Here is a 13,212-nt window from a genome sequence, read left to right on the forward strand (position 1 = left end):
CATTTAAAATTTTATGTTGGAAATGAAATGGTAATGTTCTCATTGAAAATATTGCCTTTCTCGTTGTATCTGGTATTTTGTCATATATAAAAAAATGAAAACTATAACGTCTATTGGACCAAGCTTTCTTGGAACATACAAAATTATAAAGCAATAAGGAGTTAAAATGACTTCTTGAAAACTAATGATAGATTTTTTTCATGTACTTTCAGGGGAATGTGGAATATCTTGGGGCAGAAATGCCACAGTGTTAGCTGAATCAATAACACTTGACAACATCCCTAATATCAATGCTTGAAGCTCATTTCTAAGGAATTATACTTGAAATCCAGGATCAACTTTGTGATTCCCTTAAGCTTAGCATTCCAAAGCCCATCGTTATAGGCACTGAATGTGATTTTCTTCTAAAATCAACATAAGATTGGCTTCAACCCTCTGTAGATAGATCAATGTCCCACCAAAAATTTTTGCAAATTCCTAGTAGGGAAGACTGATTTCTTATGGCCAATTACACTTCTGATTTCCTTCCTTCATTGTATTCTTATCCTCCACTTTGTGTCTCAGGATTGTTCCTTTATCTCCACCTTACTTGCGTGTTTAGTGTGGTACATATTACCCTTCTCCTTTGCCTGAAGTGAGTGTGAATACAAACTATTTGTTTAGGCAGAATTTTGCTGAAAACTACATCTAGGTATGACATAGCTTGTAGTTCCAAATTGGTTTTAGTTTTGCTTATCTTTAATCACCCTATGACAAGGGATTTTTCCCTATACCCATCACCCTACATGGCACCTTGGCTTCTTGACATTTTCCTGAGTCTGTTCTCTCCCTAGCATAGTTCTCTCACTAATATAGAGAACACATTGTGGCTTCCTGATACCTATTCCCTGAACAACTACTTATGGGGATATTCATCTGAACAATAACAGCAACACCAACTAAACACTACTTATGCCTTTCTCAGCACAAAGAACTATGAAGACAAGAGATCCTAGAAAGGAGAGAAAATTATTTTTTGCAGATACAGGGACTGAACTTTTCCAGTCAATTCAAAGGAGAAATAGACAACATCAATGCATTTGATGAGGATCAAGGCTACCCCAGGGAGAGAAGCCCAAGGCATCCTGGCCTACATACCAATCTACATCATCCTCCTGGAAGCATAGGATGTCCTGACCTGATCCAATCTGATTCTTATCTAAAGTTATAGGACCACCCAATAACCAAACCCAACCTACACTGATACCATTTTAATGACTTTTTTACATAATCTTTCCTTTGTCTTGTAAAGAGATAACTCACATACCTATGCCTTATAAATTTAGCCCTACGCTCAACCCATGTTTGCAGCTCTTCACTGCCCGTGGGTCCTGTCCCCATGCTGTAGCTCTTACTGCCCATGGGTCCTGTCCCCATGCTACAGCTCTTCACTGCCCATGGGTCCTGTCCCCATGTTATTCCATGCTATTTTCTCAATAAAAGAGCACTACTAGCAGACCTTGAGAGTCCAAGAAATCTTTCTTTCAACTCCTCGACTCACCAAGCCCACATCACATTCATTTCGAGAAATGCTGGCACAGTGCTAGGCTCTAAGAATACTGTACTGAGTGAAATAGATAAAGCCCACACACTTACATATTTACTTGTCTGGAGGAGACAAACAAATGATCACATAAGTAGGCACAATTAAGAGCTGTCATGAGTGCTGTATAAAGTGGAAGTTTGTCTTTTTAAAGTATACAGGGAAGCTAACTTTAATTGAAAATTCAAGGAAGGCCTCTCTGAGAAGTAATTGTATACAACGTGTCCTCAAGGATGAGAAGAAGGCAGGCATCAAAAGGGCAAGGAGGGAGATGTACCAAAGCCCTGACGTAAGGACTTTGGGTGTTTGAGCAAATGAAAGGAGGTCAGGAGTGAGTAGCACAGGGAGGCGTTAGCAGGGCAGTGGTGTGCAAAGAGGTTGTTGAAGGGACCGGCCTGGTGGCACAGCGATTAAGTGCGCATGTTCCGCTTCACTGGCCCAGGGTTCACCAGTTCAGATCCTGGGTGCGGACATGGCACCGCTTGGCAAGCCATGCTGTGGTAGGCATCCCACATATAAAGTAGAGGAAGATGGGCACAGATGTTAGCTCAGGGCCAGTCTTCCTCAGCAAAAAGAGGAGGATTGGCAGATGTTAGCTCAGGGCTAATCTTCCTCAAAAAAATAAAAATACAGAAGAGTTTGTTGAAGAAGGCAGAAGTCAGCTCCCAAAAGAGTCAAGATATTATTTTAGGTATAATGAGAAATCTTTGAAAAGCTTTGGGGAGGAGATGGCATGATCCAGTTGACATTTTAAGGCAATCACCCTGTAGTTCATGAAGAATGGATCCAAGAACAATAATGGATGGCATTTATTTGCATAAATCTAAAAGAGGTTATGAAAGTGGGGACTCTTGACGTAAAATAACCAATAGCCGTTCTATAGATAAGAGCAATAAGTTGAGTTTTACTTGACCCAAACTGAAGATTGTAACCCGGGAAGGCATTTTCTAGAAATGAAGAAAGCATTCTGAAGAAGCATGGTTTTCAGTATAGTTTTATACCTTTTGAGACAAAGAACATACATTAAACATGCTCAGAATACATATTCATCAAAGTTTCAAAGAGGTACTCAGTTGCAAATTAACAGGTCAACATGACCCTGGTGTTGGGAAAGGGACTAACACAGGCATCACTGATGCTGAGGTAGGAGGGGGAGTATGCACTCTTATCTTAAGAGAGTGCATTCTTTGTTTTAATGGTTAAAGCGGATGTACAATATATGTTTGATAGGCCATAATTCAGGCTTCTTTAGTTCAAGCCCTATCAGTTTTGAACTGGAATAGTTACCCCATATACCTCAATATGTGAAAATCTCTTGTCAGAACATGTTATACATGGTAGATATAAGATAACAGAGCTTTTTTGGAAAGAGTTAAGTGGCAGGAAATAAATCCAATTTGTCTAGTCTGAGAAGAAGTGCCTATTAGGAGCATTAGAATTTTAGAGTAAAATTCCTAGTAGACACTACATACATGAACTTTCTCATGTAGGTAAAGTTCTCAGTTACTTGAAATGCCTTTCCCCATTTGATCATCACATGGAACACCTGATTCTAATATTCCCATGTATCAAGACCATATAAGGTCATTCAAATGTGATTTCATGGGGCGATGCCAAAAATTGCAGGTATAATTTCTATTGCCTTTGTGTTCACACATCTCCATACAGCTGAATGTGTGACTACTACAGTGAAGAACAGGGCTCCCTAAATCTGAAAGTATGTAACTCGAAATGCTTATCGTTAATATGTGTCCTAGTAATTCTGTTAATTTTATAAATCTATGTCAAGGTGTCACTGAGATGGCTGAGAGACAATATACACAGCACTATCAGCATGTGATACACTGTTGGTGCCAACCACTTGGTGAATATGATTGTCTATGTTATAGATTCTATAGGTGCTTTTTCAATCAAATTTATGCATTTTAAGAAATAACTGAATTGGCTGCACAGATTATAATAAGGAGGAAATGATAGAGAACCAACATTTAGTAAAATTAGTTTTACACATAATAGCAAAAATACACTACAAAAATGCTATTAACCTCATGTTAATATTCAGAAAAATTTCTGCAACCTTTGCTTCCATTTTTGTAGTTTTGCATTTTCCTATGTAGGGGAGAAAAAAATAATTTTACCTCTACCCTACTAGATTCTTAGCTAGGACTCCTCTGTAATAAAAAGACAAATTAACAGGAGAAAAACGAACAGAAGTTTACTTACATGTATACCTCCTGTATACATGGGAGAGACCCAGGAAAACTGAGTAACTCCCCGACATGGCCCAAGTCACCACCTTAAATACCATCTCCAGCCAAGGACAAAAGATGAGGTTGAGGGGGAGCCAGTTATCAGAGGTTATCAGCGAAAACACAGTATACAAGGGCATGGTTGTTATGCAGACTTAAGTCACTGCCTTATCCATTGCTAAGAGTTACTAGAGATTTAGTCGTCCTCCCTTTCCTAGTACAGAGAGGGAGACACCCTTACAAATGGAGATTTACCTTATACATGTAAATGTCTCTTACAAAAAGGTAACTTCTACTGGGTTTTCAGAGCTCCTCCTGTGTCTGTTCTTTCTTAAAAATAACCAGCTCAAGAGAAACCTTATGTCCAAAGGGCATATTTTTGGGTGGCATTTTCTGGGCCCTGTCACCCAACAGCTGAGAATGTATGTTGAAATTTGGTGTAGGTTAGTCTGTTCTGCATTATATTGGGGTCTGTCAGTATATATAGTCTGTTCTGTTGCAAAACTGTTATGGAGCCTTTTAAATTTGAATTATCATGGTAATTCAGAGGAAGTTATGCTGCCTTCCAAACAGCCTGAGCTATTAATAGCTTTATAAACAAAAGAGGTTAAGAAACACCAAGGAATCTTCTTCTCTAACTTCCTGAATAAGAGAAAACAAAGGAATTTTCCTCTGAATTGGATTTGTATTCAACATGTGGCAGGAAGGAGGGAGTAGAGGACTGAGGGTGGAGCAGTGAGGAGTATGGAGTTATTTAAAGCATATTCACAGCTGTTCCCCTGTCCACTTCTGCCTGCCAGCATTACCACCCAAGTGGGCTTGTCTGCTTGCTGCAAGACATGCCAATAGTCAGGAGGCAAGGTAGTAGGAGAGAAAGGACTTTATTACAGCTTGCTAGCAAGAGGGAAGATGGTGGACTCTTATCCAAAGGAACCATCTCCCAGAACGAAGACTACAGGCCAGTTATATACGGGGCTGGTCTCCAGGTGGGGGAGGTGGCTGGTCTCTGGGTGGGGCAGACATCTGGCCCCAGTTCCTCAGTTCTTTGTTTTACTGGATATGCATAAGAAAATGGAGCAACGCCCTATACCCTGATCTTTCTGTTGTCATTGATGGTGGCTATCAGCATAGGCTCCATAGGATCTCTGCCCGGGGGTCATCACATTCCTAAGGAATTCAAAAGAACAAAGTTATCATCTTAAGGCAGCTGGGAGGGGCCACAAAATCTACAGAGCATGTCTGAGCTTGTTAGTCAGAGATCATTTAAAGTTACAATATGGTTTCCTTGCTACAATATGGCTTCCCTTATGTCAACCTTGTGTTGAGCTGGTATCACCAGTTCTGGGACCTTTTGGTTGGGCAGAACTGCAGAAATAGGCAAGAGAAAGGATGACACAGGATTGATAGATTTGATCTATACTGGAAACAGCAGAGAGTAAATGGTGAAGACAGAGAATGGATTGGATCACATCTGGGAGAAAGAGAGAATATGGGCTGGAGGAAACTGGGTTTGGGAGTGTGGGAGCATTTCACTAGAAGGAGGGGAAGTCTTCGATTCTGCTGCTGTGCGGGTGATATTGTGACGGAGAGAAAATGAGAAAGAGGCTTTTAATTTGTGTTGATTGTTTTCTTAAAAAACAAAATTTAACTGAGTAAATTTGAAGATCTAATTGGCTTTATTCAACAATTTATGAATTGGGCAGCATCCCGTCTAGCAGATAGAAAGGAGCTCTGAGGAGCTGTACAAAATGGAAGGCTTTTATAGGCAGAAGGGGGTGGAACAAGGAAGAAGAGTGGATTGGTTCAGGCAAGGTGACCTTCCCTTAAGGGAAGGCAGGGGTCTATTGGGCAGATTACCTCACTAGTGCTGACAGAGTAATCCCAGATTAACTGGTTAAAGATCACATTCCTGGGAGAGGCTGAAATTGCAATTAGATTAGGTATTAAGTCTTGGTTTGCTGGTGTGGGGCTTAGCACAAGTGACTCCATTTGGGGCCTGTTGTTTCTTTTTTAACAGTTTAAAAGTGTAAACATCCATAGCCATTTCTTTAGAAATTAAAGTTTAAAAAATTAAACGGCTCTCCACTTGGTTTTGGAAGCTCAATCATTTTTTGATCTAATGCAGGACTGAGATTGGTCAGCTTGGTGTTTCCGCTTTACATGGGCTACAACCATGTTGAAGTTAAGTTTTAAAATGAGGATTCTCTACTTCTTTTACCTCCAGGTGAGGGCAGGGTTCCAACTTAGGCTTCTATGTTATTATATCTATCTATCTACCTATCTAGATATATAAATGATAGATAGATAGATAGGAAGGTAGGTAGATAGATATAGATGTAGGTAATAAGATAGCTGTCATTTACTGAGAATCTACTATGAGTTGGGCTTTTTGTATACAATATCTCTAATCTTGACAAAGTAGTTACTATTGTGTGCATTTTACATACCAGAGCACTGAGGTTCAGAAATGTTAATTGGCTTGTTCAAAGCCACATAGCTACCAAGTGGGTATGCTGGAGATTTTAACCTGATGTGTATAAACCCAAAATCTGTTAACTTTTCCACTCTATCATGCTGCCTCCCCACACTTCTTCCTTCTGAGCAGAAACAGTACAGCAAGCTTTAGGGGGAATGAACTATTGAACTTCCCCTTTTATCATTCTGCTGCCAAATATAGATATTTGCTCCCTAAACTTATTTTAAATCAAAATGGGAAGATGGGGGAAATGAGATGATACTGGTCAAAGGGTACAAGCTTCCAGTTATAAAATGAACAAGTTCTGGTGATATAATGCACAGCGTGATGATTATAGCTAATAATGTTGTATTATATACTTGAAGGTTGCTCAGAGAATAGATCTTAAATATTCTCACCACAAAAAAGAAATGGTAATTACGTGACAGGATAGAGGTGTTAGCTAATGCTATGGTAGTAATTATTTTGTGGTACATAAATGTATCAAATCAACACATTGTACACCTTAAACTTAACAATATTATGTCAATTATGTCTCAGGAAAGACAGTTACGTCTCAAAAAGCAAAACTGGAGAACTAATATGTATTACATAATAGTACATAATTTAAAGGAACAGATAGATAATTATCTGGTTCAATTGAATTTCGTTTGACTTCTTTCTTCAGATAGATGCTGCTTTTAGTGTGGGTGACAGAGCATACATATAGAAATTAGGAATCGTTGGTTTGTGATACTGACGTGTGATAGGCATTGTCCCTTTCTTCACAGAGAACACAGGCAAATGTGTGTTCTAAAGGCCCAAGGATTCATACAGAAATGAGAAAAGACAAAAGCCACTACTGAAGGCCCAATTCTCCAAATAAAAGAGGAGTGTCACAGTAACATGAGGCAGCAAGGCTTCACTGATCTTGTGTCTACCTGGGGTATCAGAAGTTTGTCTAGCACAACATATATAATATGTTATCTATGTTATAATATAATGACATAGAAGTGACAATGTTTGTGTTCTTACAAATTATCTATTTCTGCTGAAAAACTTGCAGTAGGGCTGCTAATCAAGAGAAAAATGAAGCTGTTTTTTGGTGATGAAAATTGCTTTCCAGCGACTGTGCTAATCAATCTTCTGCAAGGGAAATCAGGAGTAAAAGATAGCCAGTAATTCCACAACGCTGCTGCACACACAAAGAAAAGTAACTCATATGCAAAACACAGAGAAGCAACTCTTAAGAAAATGTTGTAAGACAAGTACATTTGGGAAACACTTCTAATTTGGAAATTCCTATTGAGTTTCCACTATACCAAAGGTTATGAGAAGTAGAGAAACTGACTTTATTCTGTTCAGCTCTGTATTTCTCAAGTATATTTGGTCACAGATTCCTTTTTTCATCAATCACCATGTAACATGTCCAAAGACGTATATGTTCTAAGGATCTTGGGTCAGACATTCTAATGTAAGGAATAACAAGTACCTGAACCAGTGTCATGTTTAGGAAAAGGAATCCTTCAGAAGTGTGTAAGATAAAGTGGAGAGAAGAGGAGGTAGAAACAGGGACAGCAAATCTGAGCAGGGAGGGGGGTGATGAAGAGAGAAAGATTAATGTTAAAGAGATAACCAAGGGAGAACCCACAAGGAGTGAAGAGAGAGGCTAGACAACTCTCTCCTATTTACAAACCAACAACTACAGTATTAAATAGATCGTTTTACATGTGAAATTTCTTTTGTCAAATTTTGGACTAGGGTTTACTATAGCACTGTAGAAGTTTCCTTATTTTTTTGTTTGTTTTCCCTGAATATATATAAAATGTATTTTCTTATCTGAGTGTGGTATTTCTGATTGTACATGTTCAAGAATTTAGTTAATGGTCCCTAAAAAAAAGCAGATGAAGAGCATGAAGGAGAAAGAAGATCTATAATAAAAAACGTAGTCTTAAATTCCTTAAATCTAATTTCTGACCAGCGGCTAAGGAGGTGTCAACCTCTGAGGAATCACTCCCCTCTCCTCCATTCCGCCCCACCTGCCCAAACTGAGCTAGGACTGCTGGACTCCTTACCTCCAGGAGAGGCCAGTGAGAATTTTTCCTCATCTCAGTTTCTGGAAGAGATTATTATGTACCATGGATCTGCAATGCGAGAATTTAGGTGAAATTTCCATCAAGAGGTGGGGGGGGGCGCAAAAATGCCACATAAGGTTGGAGATTGCTAGTTTTCCAATGATAGGTGGCATTCATTTCTAAGCAAGGTTTAGTATCAATAAATCAGTTCGAAAGCTTATCTAAAAACATCTGTCATAAACTCCTTCCTACTATATCCCTTACTTAGACTGTGTCTAAAATCAGTAACAATATTCTAGGCTTTGATGACAGGCAATTCTCTGGAACCTTTGCTGCCACTCCCCCGAACAATTCTACGCCACGGTGCTCACTCCAGGTTGAGTGCCGTAGATTTGTTCTGTTCCTACTTGAGGGCGAAACTGAATAAGAAATGGCAGCTGCATTTCAAATTGAGGTAACATTTAGAATGATTTAAGAAACTTGATTAATGAGAACACAGACTTTTAAGATTCAGTCATTAGGAGGCTTGTTTTTACCTGTTTCATGTTTGAAACAGGTTCTAAATAATGTTCCATCAACCTGTTATAAAGCATTTATAAATGGCATTGTATAGAATTATGTACACATCTCTTGAACATGATAAAACACTTCTTACAATAAATTATTATGTAAAAGGCAGTGCTATTAATGATTCATTAAATGTTAGCACATTTATCAATGTTTCTTTACATTAAAATGGCAATAGAATAGTTATTTCGTTTTGAAAAGAATCAAATGAAATGAGTTTGATTTTTTCCAGATTCTCAACTCTAGACTGAAACAGATTTTTACCTTTTAAAAATTTGATTTATAGGTATTAATGTAGATGAAAAGAACATGTTTGAATCTCGTAAGACATCCAGCCTCTAGAGTACAAAAGAGCTCTGTGAGAATATGTGAGGTAGAAAAACATTAAAATTGGATCGTGTCCTATAATTTTAAAGTACTCTCTATAATCTTCAATCTAGAAAGTGTCTCTAGGGGGCCAGCCCTGTGGCCAAGTGGTTAAGTTTGTGCACTCCGCTTCGGTGGGCCAGGGTTTGACCAGTTCAGATCCGGGGCGCGGACATGGCACCGCTCATCAGGTCGTGCTGAGGCGGCGTTGCACATAGCACAACCAGAAGGACCTACAACTAGAATATACAACATGTACTGGGGGGCTTTGGGGAGAAGAAGAAAAAAGAAATTGTCTCTAAATATTCATTCACATTCCTGTCTATGATAGGAGCTTTATACTTTTAAGCTTTTAACTTTGATAGTTTATGATCCACAATTCCACTCTTTGGTACATAACACACCATATGCACTAAGCAATACTTACACAATGTTCTTAGCAGCATTGTTCTTAAAGGCAAAAAATGGAATCAGCCCAAATGGCCTCCCATAGGAGAATGGACTAATATTCATTCATTGTACAAATATGAATGAGTAAATAGTAGCTGCATGTATCAGTATGGATGAAGTTCAAAAAAAGTCATAGAAAAAGGCATGCCCTAGGATTACATTCACAGAACATTAAATGAGGTAAAACTAAATAACAAATTGTTTACATGTGAAAAATATAAAATAAAAGCAAGAGAATAGGTAAAATGAATTGTTAGGCCATGAGTATATCTAGATTGAAGAGAGGAAGGGGAGAGCAGTGAGGGGCATACAGGAGCTCTGAGGTACTGATAATATTCTCTTCTAAATTTGATGTTGGGTACATGAGCACTCATTTAATTACTATTGCTCTAATTGGTATACCCCATTGTGTAAGTATGCTTTTTTTCATAATAAAAAAGGTGATTGTGAAAAGAATGGTTTTAGGGTTGGCGGTTTGCTCAGAGGCAAACAGTCAGCTGTGGACTTGCTTCTCTAGAGTGGAGGAAATCATTTATAATATTTACAGTGATTTGGACGTAATGCCCTCTAAGGACCTTCCTGCACCACCTTGGTCTTGGTGTATAATTTTTTATACACTTTGAATTCAATTTTCTAGTATGTTGAGGATTTTTGCATCTGTGTTCCTGAGAGATGTTGGTCTGTTGTTCCTTGTAATGTCCTTGTCTAACTTTGGTGTTAGGATAATGCTCGCCTCACAGAATGGATAGGAAGTATTCCCTCAGCTCTGTCTTCTGGAAGAAATTGTAGAAAATTGATATAATTTATTCTTTAAATGTTTGCTAGAATTCACCGGTGAACCCGTTTGGACCTGGTGCTTTCTGTCTTGGAAGCTTATTAACTATTGATTCACCTTCTTTAATAGATATAGGCCTATTCAGATGGCCCATTCCATTATTTTTAAGTAGAAAAAGAACTCACATACTGAGGAGCCAACCTGGATTTATGCTCCATCTAGATTTTTTTCAGATTATTTAAAGTTTTACCATTACTTTTCTCACATTTAATTTGACTTGTTTTTCATTGTCTCACCTTTGTGGAATCCCACCTAAGTATTCAACTTAGTTTTCATATAAGCTGCTGTCTCATACTGGTTTTATTGCTTTCAAATATTAATTAAATTATGCAATTATCAAAACATGTACAAGTGCTGTAAACAGGTATCATAACAAACACAGATCATTCTTGGTAAACATTCTTCTCCATGGTGAGCGGGCCTGCAGTAGAGTGGCCTACTAGCCCTGACTCTGGAGTGTGCCCTAGGCATCAATTGGCTTGCTTTACAGAGACAGAGGAAAGCACTGGTTAATTTGTATATTGATTGAGTAGACATAAGTTTGTTAAATGAGCTCATGATGTATTAAATAACATATGAAGTATTGAGGTACAAAAGAAATCTGAACTAGGAAGCACAGGTGGCCGACATTTGTTATCTCTTGCTTGATCTTCCAGGTTTTCAGTTCTCTCTCAGTACAATGGTGACAATTGCACCCACTGAAGGAGTGTTCTCGACTAGGAAGTCTCTTGGGACTCCTTGGTGGAGTGGTAGAGAAAAACACATTTATAGTGCATTTAAAGAGCTTTGCATATATTATGTAATACAATGCTATCTTTGGACTACTCAAGTCTAAGGTCCTCATTTTAATCAATGCAAATTAAAAGGCTACTTCTGTAAAACAAGATTATTTTTACAACATAGCAGATGACCAAGAATAGTAACATTTTTTTTGACTGGTTATAACAGTTGAAATGTTTACAAAATCCTATATGGCAGATGTCTTCACTCATCTCTGATTAATATAGTAGTCTTCTCCATTTTTTATTTTATTACTGAGATCATACTTTACAAAATATCAGCTTGGTGTGTGTTTTTTGTAAATATTGCTAAGCCTGAAAGATTAAGTCTCAAGGTGGAGAGAAAGGCAATTACTAATGCCAGGGGAAGAAAAAGGTTGAATGAGGTGTGTGTGTTTTTGGAAAATTTGAGTCACTGCTTTCTTATTCCAGAAAAAGTTTGTATGTGGATCATGTGAGAGACTAAATATGATGGAAAAAGAAATTTTTTTTAAATTAGAAAAAGTAAATCACATATACTTTATTTAGAAATACCTTTATTTCTATATCATAAATGAATGCAGAATTAAGAAGTGTGGACTAACGGCAAGTATTTTATAGCAAATCAATCAACAATTAAAATCATGCCCTTTTTAATAATTGTATTTTAGCTTCATATTAATAGATTAAACAGATTGCTTTAATAAATTAAAGTGTGACTTTAATCTATTTATTTTCTCATATTATTTTATGCTGAACTCAGAAACTTGAGCAACAAATGAAAAGCAGACTTTGGTTTTTCTGTTTGAGCATCTTGCTTCTCTTAAAATGAAGCCTAATATAAACAGTAAAAAAGGTATTCCAAGATAATCAGGAGCATCAGCAGTGTATATCAGTTCACTTTATTGAAGACGATGTGCCCCCTCTGAGGCACACACAACATATTAAAGCATGTGACCAAAAGGGTGTTTGAAGATTAAAATGAAAGTGACAGTGAATCGGTAAAAACATTCAAACCATTAAGAAAAAATTTCAGTAGGCACCGAAGAGAGTATATTGAGAGTAATATACATATCTGAATGTGGTTATGGTTTTGCTTTATCTTTCTTGCTTTATTAAAATTTGTGATATCTTGTCAAATAATAATAGTTATCAGAAATCGCAGCTTCACTGATTTTACTCCAAGGCAATAGTCAAAATATAAAACTCTGGTGTTAATCACCCTGATTCTATGCTAGCCATGAAAAATTGGTCCCTGCAAGGGTTACCACCTTGTCTTTCAGTCTTAACTGTCAACTCTAATAAACTTTTATTTTTTACATGACCTGCCAACTATACATATAAATTGAGCTTTTGTAATTTTTATTTAAAGTAAACTTCACTTGTCTTTCACTTTAGTTTTCTCTCCATTATCCAGTTATCTGGATTCCATTCAGAATAGCTCTTCCACCCGATAAGTTGGGGGGATGGGAGCTGCCCTTAGATGCTAAGCCCACTGGAATAGCTCTCATACAAGGCAGAACTGTGAAGTCCTGGGTACTGTTTCTAGCTTGAATGCCATGGCCTCCCACCTTTCTTACTTAGTTTCCATAGATTTAGTTAAATAAATGCTTCTCAATTTGCTGTAAGTCCTTTGATGAACCTTAGAGACTCTGAATTATTGTCTTTGCCAATTTCGCCAGCTTAACAGATGTCTCTTCATGGGTAGGATTTCCCAAGACTCTTCACATCAGCATTCTGGGAGTCCCACCTCCCTCAGAGTCTTAAGATGTGTATTTAAGGTGTGTATATTAAGAAATGCTCAACGTAACTAATCATTAGGGAAATGAAAATCGAAACTACAATGAAATAACACTTCTCATCCATTAGGATGGT

General features: G+C 37.7%; 1 protein-coding gene across 1 annotated transcript in view; it reads left to right on the plus strand.

Moving 5' to 3' along the window:
• LOC123282603 (uncharacterized) overlaps positions 1 to 13,212 on the plus strand; it is a 61,797-nt gene that overhangs the window by 17,134 nt on the left and 31,451 nt on the right. The gene's annotated exons all lie outside the window — the stretch shown is intronic.

This window comes from Equus asinus, chromosome X (assembly GCF_041296235.1).
Source record: "Equus asinus isolate D_3611 breed Donkey chromosome X, EquAss-T2T_v2, whole genome shotgun sequence".
In the NCBI taxonomy this organism is placed as follows: Eukaryota; Metazoa; Chordata; class Mammalia; order Perissodactyla; family Equidae; genus Equus; species Equus asinus.